Raw genomic sequence first — 12,102 nt, 5'->3', positions numbered from 1 at the left:
TTTGTTTATTTGTTTGTTTGTTTCGAGACAGGGTTTCTCTGTGTAGCCCTGGCTGTCCTGGAACTCACTCTGTAGACCAGGCTGACTCAGAAATTTGCCTGCCTCTGCCTCCCAAGTGCTGGGATTAAAGGCGTGCACCACCACGCCCAGCTATGTCGGTGCTTTTAACAGTCTCTAAATTGGTGTTATTGGAGAGAGCTCTTAGGTCATTTGTAACAACTGCTTAGTTACCACTCCCAATAAATGTGTCGCTTTTCAGTCCTTGACCAGGTTCAACGATTAGCACTCCTGGTGGGAATGTGTTAGGGCCAGCCCTAACCTGATGGCACTGTGTTACTGTTTGCCCAGGAAGAAACCACTCTCTCAGTCATTAATAACACTTTCCATTTCCCCTGAGTGGTCTAGCTTGTGTGACAATTTATATGTGACTCTCCTATAATAACTAAGGAACTTAAGGTGTACCAAAAACTCCTTAAATAGCTTAAGGAGCCATTCTGACCTAAAATGCAGGAGAATGCTAGGGGCCTACAGGCCTATGTGAGACAAGAAGAGGAAACAGGGCATTGCTTCTGTGAGGTAGTTAACCCCGTTGCTCTGGCTTCTGTAAACCTGCTTATGGCTCTGGAACTGGGATGAGGCGGACCCTTTACCTCTGTACAGTGGGATGAGAAACAACTGAGAGGAGGAAAGCCAGTTCTCCCCCCAGCTATGGGTTCCACCGAGCATGAGATAACTGTGATGCCCACTGCTGATGTCCATCTTTGTAAACCCTTCCTTTAGCCACCCCTTGTCAAGGCAATCTTTTGATGTGGCTCTAAGGCTGCCATCCCAGGCTGTGATTCTGTTAGTGGTAGCAATCAACTGATTTAATCTGAATTCAGATTGAGTCTAATTCATAGTTTTCCCCCCCAGTGGATACAAGCTCCACACCAGTTAGGAGCACCCTTTGAGCTTAGGTTCCCTTATATCTGCAGGGTTTCCCCCAGGAAACCTAATTGCTGAATATGAATTAATTATTTCCCATGCTGAAATTAATTCTGGTGTTTAAATTTTCGCGCCCCCCCTCAAAAAAAAAACCTTTTACTTTTTTTGCCATACCCCTTTGTTCCAGAGATTATGACACTCCACATCAAATTTTCTTTTCTTTTTTTTTTTTTTTTTTTTGGTTTTTCGAGACAGGGTTTCTCTGTATAGTCCTGGCTGTCCTGGAACTCACTTTGTAGACCAGGCTGGCCTCGAACTCAGAAATCCGCCTGCCTCTGCCTCCCAAGTGCTGGGATTAAAGGCGTGCGCCACCACGCCCGGCCACATCAAATTTTCTAGTCTTTATTTTCAGGCAGAGGGCTGGGCTTGTAGCTCAGTGATAGAGCATATCTACCACCATCAAAAAAAGTAATTAAAAAAATAATAAGCTACATCTGGTGGCATAAACATCCGAGGGACAAGCCCTCACTTAGAGCCTCGCTGGCCTCCATGCTCATCTTTCACTGGCCACCTCTCTGGAGAGCTAAGACCCCAGCCTCAGGACCGCTTTCCTTCCTCCGCCCATTGCTCCCAGTCGCGTCCCTTCCCGGCCGCCATAGAGCGAGCGACGCGGGAGTTCGGCAGTCGCGTCGCCTAGGCAACGGCTCGGCGGCGGGCTGCGGGCGCCAGGCGGCCCCGGGGAGGCGCTCGCGCCGGCGGCCGGGGCTCTACGAGGCGACAAGGCGGCAGGTAAGCGGCGGTAGAGCGGGTGGACGTGACCCGGAGAGGAGCGGTCCGCCGGGCGACCGGCGAGGAACGGGTCGCGGGGACGCCAGGCAAGGACGGAGGGCCGGACCTTTGTCCCTTGGGCCCGCGAGCTGGCGTCTGCGACGCCCTCTGACCCTGGCCGGGTTCGGGTGGGTGCGCTTTCCGCTTTTATTCTTTACGTATCTCTGGAGCCTCACTCGAAAGTTTTCCTTTTAAATAGTAATTTTTTAAAAGCTCCTATTTTATGAGGGTTGGTCGCGGAGTAGCTAGGAACTGAAGAGAACGTCTGCGTGTGTCGCTCTTCGTTGGTGGTGGTGGGGGAGGTCGGCGAGATAGGACTTATTTCTGAGTCAGTTTTCTCACCTGCACAATGGGGATAATAATACCTGTCTTATAAGATGATCACAGCATGCATTTATATTTAAAATCCTCACTACATGGGCGCTTTTCTTGCTACTACTACGAGGAGCATCATTGAGTATTTATTGAGAACCAGGGCCTGGGCTGATCGCCAGCGGTTTAAAAAAAAAAAAAGAAAAAAAAAAGTGAATGAGACGTCTTGTCCTTAGGGAACTCCACTCCTGCCCGTAGGAAACTGACCTATGGACTGGAATTTGGTGTAATTTGAGCTATGGTTTTACGCGTACAGGAAGCTGAATGCAGTGGAGGCAGTTGTAGACCTTCAGAGGTGATCAGAGAGAGAGGATTACACTAGGTTACTTCCAAAAGGAGGTATGTCTTGGTCAGCAGACTAGGCTGCTGTGTGTGCCCAGTGTTAGGAAAACGGTGCCTTGAGGAGACAGCCAAACTTCTAGAAACTCTCCCAAGAATTTCAGGCTGGAAGGGAGTCCAAAAGATAGCAAGAGCTTGATGTTTGAAGGATAAGCCTCGGCTCTTCTTGACAGACTTTTTTAGGGTCGGAGGTGGCGTCATGGGTAAAGTTTTAGGATGTTTGCTTTTTATTTTTTTGTGAACCCTCAAGGGATTTGTTTGTTTTAATACAGGATTTTGTGGCCTACAGTCTGGTCTTGATTAATGCTGCTTTGTAGCTGAGGCTTGCCTTGAACTCCTGACTCTCATGTCTCCGCTCCTGAGTTTGTGAGTTTGCAGAGGCGTCTAATTAGTAGCGGGTGAGCGTGTGCGCATGCACTTGCGTGATCCTATGCGCGCCCTTGATCAGAAGTAGACCTCTCACCCTCTTTGGTCTCCTTGCTCTTGTTTTTTGCTTTGCAGCCAGTTCTTTATGGCGATTCAAAACAAAAACAAAAACAGATATTGACAATTATCTTAGACCTTTTTTCATTGTTAAAACTACATACTCAGCCGGGCGTGGTGGCGCACGCCTTTAATCCCAGCACTCGGGGTGGGGGGTGGGGGTGCAGAGGCAGGCGGATTTCTGAGTTCGAGGCCAGCCTGGTTTACAAAGTGAGTTCCAGGACAGCCAGGGCTATACAGAGAAACCCTGTCTCGAAAAACAAAACAAACAAACAAACAAACAACAAACTACATGCTCGAGGTTGGATAGCTTTAGCAAGGGAAGAGGTTTCGGGGCAGGCGAGATGGCTCAGCGGTTAAGAGCACCGACTGCTTTTCTCAAGGTTCTTAGTTCAAATCCCAGCAATCATCCGTAATGAGAACCGATGCCCTCTTCTGGTGTGTCTGAAGACAGCTACAGTGTACTTACATATAGCAATAAATAAATCTTTAAAAAGAGAGAGAGAGAGAAGAGGTTTCTTTAGCTTACAGTTCTGGAGATTCTTGGGGCCCACTTCTGACCATGTTCTTTTTATGGCAGTGTCCTGAGAGGGCTCAGCTTGTTGAGCATATCACGAGATGGGGAGTTCAAGGGTTCCTCTTTTAGTGGTGTCGGGGTTGAAGAGACCCTTGCCCACAGCAGGCATGGGTACTGCCTCAGAGCTGTTTACCCTTGGCCTTTTCTCAGGCAGTTCCAGGATCGAGTCACAACCTCTGACCTTATCTGATGCTGCCTCCTTCCTCTGGACACTGTGTCAGTGTGGTTTCCCCTGTCTTCACTCACCATCTGAAGCAGAAATGTCAACACATGAACCCTTGGGACATGCACACAAACTACATCTAACCCATAGGAAGTATGAGGTGCCAGGCACTGGGCAGAGCTGGATGAGAAAGCTGGTTCTTATTGTGGAGATCAGGGCCTAGTTGGGAAATTAGGCTGACAGTGGCAGTGTAATGGGAGGTGTTGCTGGGTGTTTCTGTTCAGGTGAATACAATCTAGTTTGGAGGTTGGGGGAGAGAGTAGTGAGAATTAGCTCTATCTGGAGAGATGGTGAGAATGGAAAAAGACAGTATTTCAAAATATTGAAAAGCAATGTCAAGCCAGGCATGGTGGCGCACGCCTTTAATCCCAGCACTTGGGAGGCAGAGGCAGGCGGATTTCTGAGTTCGAGGCCAGCCTGGTCTACAGAGTGAGTTCCAGGACAGCCAGGGCTATACAGAGAAACCCTGTCTCAAACAAAACAAAACAAAAGCAATGTCACTGAGCCCAGCGTGGCACCTGCCTGTCTTTCCAGCAGTTGGAGGTGGAAGCAGGAGGACCAAGAGTTTAAGTCCTGGCTCCAGAGCAAGTTCAAGGCTAGGCTGGGCTGAATGAGACCTTATCTCAGCATACACACGCACACACAAGTTTGTGAATTTGTTTATTTTGAGACCTTGTTTTGTAGGCCAAGCTGGCCTAAAATGTACAGTGGCTCCTCTGCCTCTGCCTTCAGAGTACTAGAATTAAAGGCATGTTACCACACTGGGCAGTATTAGTGTGTTTATGGAGGTGAAAGCAGTTCACTACAGCTCCAAGTGGAATGTCAGTGCTGAGCAGCTGTGGTGCTTCACACCTGCAATCCAGAACTCAGAGGCTGAAGCAGGAGGATCAGGAGTATGGGGCCAGCCTGGACTCCATAGTCAGGCCTTGTGTCAACGAAACAACCCGCTCTCTTCCCCCCAAGCCCCAAATAATAGTGGAAGATAATGAGAGATTTTTAAAGGCCCAGATCTGAGGGCTGCTGCTTTGCAGTCTTGGAAGAACCATTCATTTAGGTGACACCAAGAAGAAATAGCTCTGGAAGTAAGAGGAAACCAAGAATGTGTGGTCAGGTGGCCAGCAGCTGCAATTAAAGTCAGAAGGTGCCATCTGAATAAATCAGTTCCAAGGTCACCAGAGCCCTGACTGAGCAGATGTGGCGAAATGGCGGGGGTGGAATCTCTAATGTCCCAGCTTCCAAAGCTTCGGTGTAATGGATCAGTGGGAAGAGGTAAGAGTGGGATGTGAGAAGACAGAGCGGAGGCAGCTCCGTGCAGGGTGGCTGTGGAGGGATGGGGAGGCTGGAGCTCGACTGAGGAGTAAGGGAAGGGTTTTCTTTAAAGCATGGGAGACAACTGTAGTTGGCACAGAGCTGGTGGGAGGAAAGGCTGAGAAGACCTGGGAGTGGAAGGGAAACGCGATAGCACAGCTGTCTCTGAAAGCCAGGAGTGGAGAGGCTCAGGCAGAGAGGTTATTGCCAACAGAAGTGCACCAATGGCAGGCACCAACCACGGACAAAAGGTGTGCGTGTGGAGCACAAACGATGCTCTCGTTATTGGCAGGTAGCAGGCCTTTTCAGACTACTCTATGAAGTGCTTGTCACACACTAATCTCCTTATAACCTTGTTGTATGGGGCAGGTTGCTGGGGGTTGAACTGAGTGCCTTGTGGGTTCTAGGCAAGCACTCTATAATCCCTCAATGATATAATCATTATAAAACCTTTATGAGACAGGTTCTGTTATGATCTTCGGTTTATGGATGAAACTATGGTAAAATGCTTACCCCAGATCAGAGTATATTTGGGTTCTGTGTTTTAGTTTGCTGAGGAGTCCAGAGAGTTTAATCATTGTGTGTGTGGTGCGTGCACCCGTGTGTGCAGGTGTGACGTTATACTCCATCACTCTCTGTCTTTCACTGAACCTAGAGTTAGGTTGGCAGCAGCAAGCCCCAGGGATCCCCTTTCCTCCATCCTCCATAGTGCTGGGGCTACAGGCACGCACAGCCATGCTTATTTCATGTACGTGTATATGTATGTATGTGTGTGTGTGTGTGTGTGTATGTGTATATATACCTGTATATGTAGCTGGCCTTGTGAGCACCATGTGGCTGCTGAGACTGAAACCCGGGTCCTGAGTAGAGTAGCAGCTGCTGTAACCTGAGCATCCCTCAGCCCTGTGGTCGTCTTTCCTGTGGATGCTGGAGGTTCCAAGCTCAGGTCCTCCTGCTTGGGCAGCTCCCCACTCAGCTTTTACTCTTAGTCACAACCTGGATGCTGTCAGTTTATACTTTTTATATTATGTGCTGAGATAATTTGAGAAATAATTTAAAAATACTGGTGGCACATGGAAGGCAGAAGCAGGCAGATCTCCAAGTTAGAAGTCAGCCTGATCTACAGAACAAGTTCCAGCATACCCAGGGCTATAGAGAGAAACCCCAGTCTTAAAATCCCCACCCCCACCCCCCAAAAAAAGAGGAAGAAAAGCAATTGTTGCTTCCCCAAAGGACCCAGTTTCAGTTTCCAGTACTCATGTGGTGGCTCACAACCATCTGTGACTCCAGTCCCAGGGGATCTGACATTCTCTTCTGGCCTTTGTAAGTACCAGGTATACCCATGGTCCACAGACATATATGTAGGCAAAACACCTATATACTTTTTTTTTTCTTCAAGACAGTGATTCTCTGTGTAGCCCTGTCTGTCCTATAACTTGTTCTGTAGACCAGGCTGGCTTTGAACTCGAGATCTGCCTATCTCTGCCTCCAGAGTGCTGGGATTAAAGCTGTAACAAGCAAGTGCTTCTAACTGCCAAGCCATCATTCCAGCCTTCCCCCATAACTCAAATTTATACTTACTAAACAATCTCCATTTCCCTCCCCCTCAGTTCTGACAGCTTGCTGGCTTTTTTTCCCTCCCTCCCTCCCTCCCTTCTTCCTTCCTTCCTTCCTTCCTTCCTTCTTTCCTTCCTTCCTTCCTTCCTTCCTTCCAGATATCTCAGTAATGAAGTCACACATTCACTTTGTTTTCAGTGATCAGTTATTTCTCTTAACAGAGAGTCCTCAAAGTTCAGCCTTGTTATATAATGTGCTAAATTTTCCTCTTCAGTCTTACTATGTAGCCCCAGCTAGTCACAAACTCAAGGCAGTCCTCCTGCCTCAACCTCTTGTATTCTGAGCTTACAGATATATGCCACTGTAGTGGCTAGTCCTGTTTGTCAAGTTGACTATATTTGGAATGAATTACAATTCAGAATTGGAAGACTCACCAGTGATCTTAATCTGGAGGCTGGGAGATACAAGTGTCTGATCTGGATCTTGGCATGGAGATCTTGAGGCATAGTGGCTATGAATCACAGAAGATTAAGACAGGGAGATCTCTGAGTTTAAGGTCATCTGGGACAAAGCAAGTCCCAGTTCCAGGCTTGGTGGCACACACCTTTAATCTGGGCCATACCTTCTACCGGAGACCTACAGAAGGACATTGGAAGAAGGAAGATTGATTCTCTCTTCTTCGCCTGCTTGTTGAGTGGGACTGAGCAACTGCTAGATCCTTGGACTTCCATCCACAGCTACTGCTGACCATTGCTGGGAGTTGGACCATAGACTGTAAGTCATCAACAAATTCCCTTACTATATAGAGACTATCATAAATTCTGTAACTCTCGAGAACCCTGACTAATACAGCCACGAAGCCTGTTTCCTTTTTTTTAAGGTTGAATAGCGCTTCATTGTGTGCTTCTAGCGCTTGGCTTATCCATCTCTCTATGGGGGAGTCTTGGGTTGCTTCGTTGTTTTGGCTCTGATGACTAATGCTGCTGTGAAACATGAGTGTGTGAGGAAGAGAAGCACTTTATGTCTGTGTTGTAGGTTCATGGGGGAAAGTACCCTGTACTCAGTGCCTCATCATTGTCGTCATCATCGTCCTCGAGACAGTCTAACTATGCAGCCTTGACTGGCCTGAATTCACTATATAGACCAGGCTGGTCTTGAACTCAGAGAGCCACCTGCCTCTGCTTCTGGAGTACTGGGCTTAAAGGTTTATACACCAGGCCATGCTACCATATTATCTCCCCACCCCACACCCTGCCACCCAATTTTTGGAACAGAGTATTATGTGGCTCAAACTGGCCTAGGACTCTCTTTGTATCCAGGAATGACCTTGAACTCTCCTTATCTTCTTGGTTCTGCTTACCAAGTGCTGGGCATTTCAAGGAAACAAAACTTCTCAGGATCTGAGCTGGAAAAAGGGCTGGGGTTAAGAATGGATGGTGCTCTACCAGAGGACCTCTCCCTGATTCCCCGTGCCTCCGTCAGGAGACTCCCAACAGCTTGAAACTCCAGAGGGGCTGCAGTCATTCTTACACACACAAAACCATAATTAAAAATATACATAAATCTTAGCAGGGTGTAGTGGCACACGTCTTTAATCCCAGTACTTTCAGGGCAGAGACAGGTGGATCTCTGTGAGTTTAAGGCTAGCCTGATTTACACAGTGAATTCCAGGACAGCTAGAACTTCAAAGTGAGACGCTGTCTCCAAAAAACAAAACAGAAACATTTAAAAAAAACAATCCAAAAGATAAATCTTAAAATGAATGAATAAAGAAAAGAATTCACAGGGTCTGGATGACCTTAGCCCATCCATCACCTCCTCTAGACCCATATCCTTGAGATCTGCTTCAGAGCGTCTTGGAGGGAGCCAGGTGTTAAACTGACATTTGTAAATAGCTCAACACTTCAAATTTCTGAAAGATGCAAGCCCATAATCTCATCTCCCCTAGGCAGCAGCTCTGCGAGGTGGGGGAAGATCCTTCTAGTTTTCAGAGGGGAAAACCTTAGGTGAGAGGATTCTGGAGACTCCTTGGAAGCTGGGACCTCTAAGTCGTGGGGTTTAAAATTTCAGCTTTCCTCCTATGCCTTTCTATATTTTTCTTCTCCCTTCCTCCCTCCCGTTCACCTTTCCTTCCCAACTGGAGATTGAAGGAACCCAGAGCTAGGCAATGATAGAATGCTGAGTAATAAATCCCTCAGCCCTAGCCCAATGCTGCTTTTGAGACAATCTCTAGCCCTGGCCGGTAGTGAATTCCCACTAAGTAGGGGAAAATGACCTTGAACTTCTGAACCTAGAGGGATGCTCCACCACACACAGGTTTCTGTAGTGCTGCGACTCACACTCAGGGCTTTCTGCATGCTAGGCAATCACTCTACCAATTGAGCCACACCCTGAGCCCCTATTCTTCAAGTACTTTTTTGGAGAGATTGCAAATACCTTTTAGAAAAAGGTACCTTGGCAAAGGTACAGTGATCTTGTCTTGCTTCATTTGATGGTTACAGCTTTTCCCCAGGCTGCCCAGCTTTTCTGTTCACAATGATTCACTCTGGGAGAAACCATTCAAAGATGGCAGCATCCATGATTCTGTGTTCTACAGAGTAGGTCCAGTCAAGTGTATATCCTGTCCTTAACTATCCCTTCCCCAGTCTCCTGATGTCCCCAGCACACCCCCTCCTACCTTCCTGTCCTTTCTGTGGTGTGTGTGTGTGTGTGTGTGTGAGTGGGGGGGGATCAGAGTCTGAGACTAGTGGTGCTGCCTGGTGGGGATTGGTGGGGATGTTGTTGTCTGATCTTGTTGCCGGGATCGTATGCAGGGTTGTGCATGTATCCACAGCTGGAGTGAGTTCATGACTGTAAAAGCCATGTTCTGTTCAGAAGACAGCACTCACATGACACTCCTCCCCTCCTGTAGTAGCTCTTACACCCTTTCCCCCTCTCTTCTGCAGTGTTCTTGAGCCTTGGACATAGGGAGTATGACACAGATGTCTCCTTTAGTGCTCAGTGCTCCTGATCACTTATTCTCAGCATTCAGACAGTTATGACTCTCTTCATTAGCTACTGCCTACGACAGAAAGAAGCTTCCCTGACTTAGCTAAGAGCAGCACAGATGTACAGATGGAAACATTTACAAGGCAGTTTGGCAACATGAAAAATTTAGCAAAAATAACAAAAGTAGGTTCCCCTGTAGAACCTACAATCTCTCTACCATGGCTTTTGACCAGGTTTATAATATCAGACATCAACTTCCTCCTGTGGAGCAGGCCTCAGATTCAGTCAGAAAGTGGCTGGTCACCTCCTTGACAGTCATGCCACTATTGTACTAGGTTGATATTGTAGCATCCAGGGTCTGGTGCTGGGTGAAATCCTTTCTTCTCCAGCAGCCTGAATAGCACTGTCTGGTACTAGAAAGCTAGAAAGTCAAAGAATAGCAGGCACTCTTAATTTTAGTATTTTTTTAAAAGATTTATTTATTAATTATATTTAAATACACTGTAGCTGTCTTAAGACACTCCAGAAGAGGGCGCCAGATCTTGTTACGGGTGGTTGTGAGCCACCATGTGGTTGCTGGGATTTGAACTCAGGACCTTCGGAAGAGCAGTCAGTGCTCTTACCCGCTGAGCCATCTCTCCAGCCCTAGCAGGCACTCTTAACTTAGCATCTCTAGCCCCTTAAAGATCTTAAATAAAAATGTCAGCTGAGAGATGGCTCAGTGAGTAAAGTGCTTGCCTGGTAAGACTGAGGACCTGAGTGCAATCCCCAGCACCCATGTAAAAGCTGACCATGTATGTCTGTGATCTCAGCTCTAAGGACGTGGAGAATCCCTGGGGCTTGCTGGCCACAGGTTTAGCTGAATTGGCATGTTCCAATTCAGTGAAAAACCCTGTCTTAAACACACGCACACACAACTTCTAGGTTGTGAATGTGTGAGCACCTATATGTGCACACACACATATGCACACATCTTCTCTAATCTCTGTTTTGTCCAGAGACTGCAGAAGAATTTACACCTCCAACCCCTCTCTGCAAGCCACCACGATGGCATAAAAGAGAGGATGTGGCTTTCCAGACCTGGTTTTGTGTTTGGCACTCATCCTTCTGTGAGCCACTTACTGAATTGAAATAATACTTGTCAAAAGTTTGGACTGCCCTGGAGAGTTCTGTATAATGGAATTTCCTTCTTCACTCCTGTAGCACTTTGAACTGTGTGTGTGTGTGTGTGTGTGTGTGTGTGTGTGTTCAGTTCTTAGCTTGGTGAGAATAAGAATTCCTCCATGGACCTTTACCTAGCCTTACACATACTTGGGGATCAGGTCTTTGTTCTCAGAACTAGTGAGTGAGTCAACACCCCTTTCTTTTACTGCAGGGCCTTCTTTAGAAACACTGTCTTTGGTTTTTGTTTTGTTTTGTTTGGTTGGTTTTTGTTTTTCGAGACACGGTTTCTCTGTATAGCCCTGGCTGTCCTGGAACTCACTTTGTAGACCAGGCTGGCCTCGAACTCAGTAATCTGCCTGCCTCTGCCTCCCGAGTGCTGGGATTAAAGGCATGCGCCACCATCGCCCGGGGAAACACTGTCTTTGAATTCACTCTTAGTGGAGGCTAGTCATCGGGCTTCTTCAGTGGGTCAGATTTTATGTTAAGGGAAAACCATAAATGTTTATAAGGTAATTTCTAAACTAAATAAAACAGGAGCAGATAGTAAAAAGCAGTCCTCATTACCCACATCCAGCTTTAATAATTACTAATATTTTAGAATGAGTTATGATTGCAGATGAAGGTGGAGAGAACATTGGGGTTCTAGGGTGGCCATTTTGATTTTCTGGGTAGAGATGCAGAGCATGTAAGATGAGCAGAGTAGACAGAGAGGAGGCTGGTGGCCCACAGATAGGCCAGTGTGCCTTTAGTGAAAGACTATTGTACACACTACCTGAGTTGGCATACACAAGTGCAGAGAACAAAGCCCACCGAGTGGCGAGTGAGACTCAGGTGCCACTGCTGCTGGTGCCTGTGGTCAGCACTGCTCGGCAGCAGACAGAAAGGCAGGTGTGGCAGTTGAGGCACTAAACTAAATGACCTTAGGTGCCACCCTTTCCAAGCTAGAGTTTCTTCACATGAAAATGGGGCTAAGAGTATCTAAGCCATCTAAGCCATCAGAACATCACAAGTAATAAATGTAAATGCATTCTGAGTTAACATTAAGGACAATTTCCCAGGGTGTTCTGGCCTCGAGGGATCAGACCCTTGGGACATCAGGGGTGGGGTGTATGGTTTTCCATTTGGAGACTTCATGGGCTTTCTCAGAGCTCCATTTGTCAGTCCATCAAATAAACTTCATAACATAGTAGGTTCTCTTTTTCATTTGGAAAAAAAAAAGGTATGTTTTATTGTTTATCTGTGAGGTAGAGTCACTCTATAGATTTTTGATTGGTCTCAATTTGCTATGTAGACCAGGCTGGTCTTAATGTGTGGTAGTCTTCCTGCCGTAGTTGCCTGG

At 47.1% G+C, this 12,102-nt stretch overlaps 1 protein-coding gene across 4 annotated transcripts in view; it reads left to right on the top strand.

Moving 5' to 3' along the window:
* The first annotated feature begins 1,615 nt into the window (after positions 1-1,615).
* Positions 1,616-12,102, top strand: part of Pkig (cAMP-dependent protein kinase inhibitor gamma) — a 71,029-nt gene continuing 60,542 nt past the window's right edge. The window contains exons 1-2 of one of the 4 annotated variants that reach the window (XM_085832495.1): positions 1,699-1,713; positions 7,307-7,385. The gene's annotated coding sequence lies outside the window, so the exon portion shown is untranslated. Of the gene's footprint in view, positions 1,714-1,736; positions 1,881-7,306; positions 7,386-12,102 lie in introns of those variants that run through there. The other 3 variants (XM_021155784.3, XM_029474341.2, XM_029474339.2) reach the window with 3 other exon arrangements.

Source organism: Mus caroli, unplaced genomic scaffold, assembly GCF_978045245.1.
Source record: "Mus caroli unplaced genomic scaffold, Mus_caroli_1 scaffold_2, whole genome shotgun sequence".
In the NCBI taxonomy this organism is placed as follows: Eukaryota; Metazoa; Chordata; class Mammalia; order Rodentia; family Muridae; genus Mus; species Mus caroli.
The sequence above is the reverse complement of the archived record's forward strand: the minus strand, read 5'-3'. Positions and strand labels throughout refer to the sequence as shown.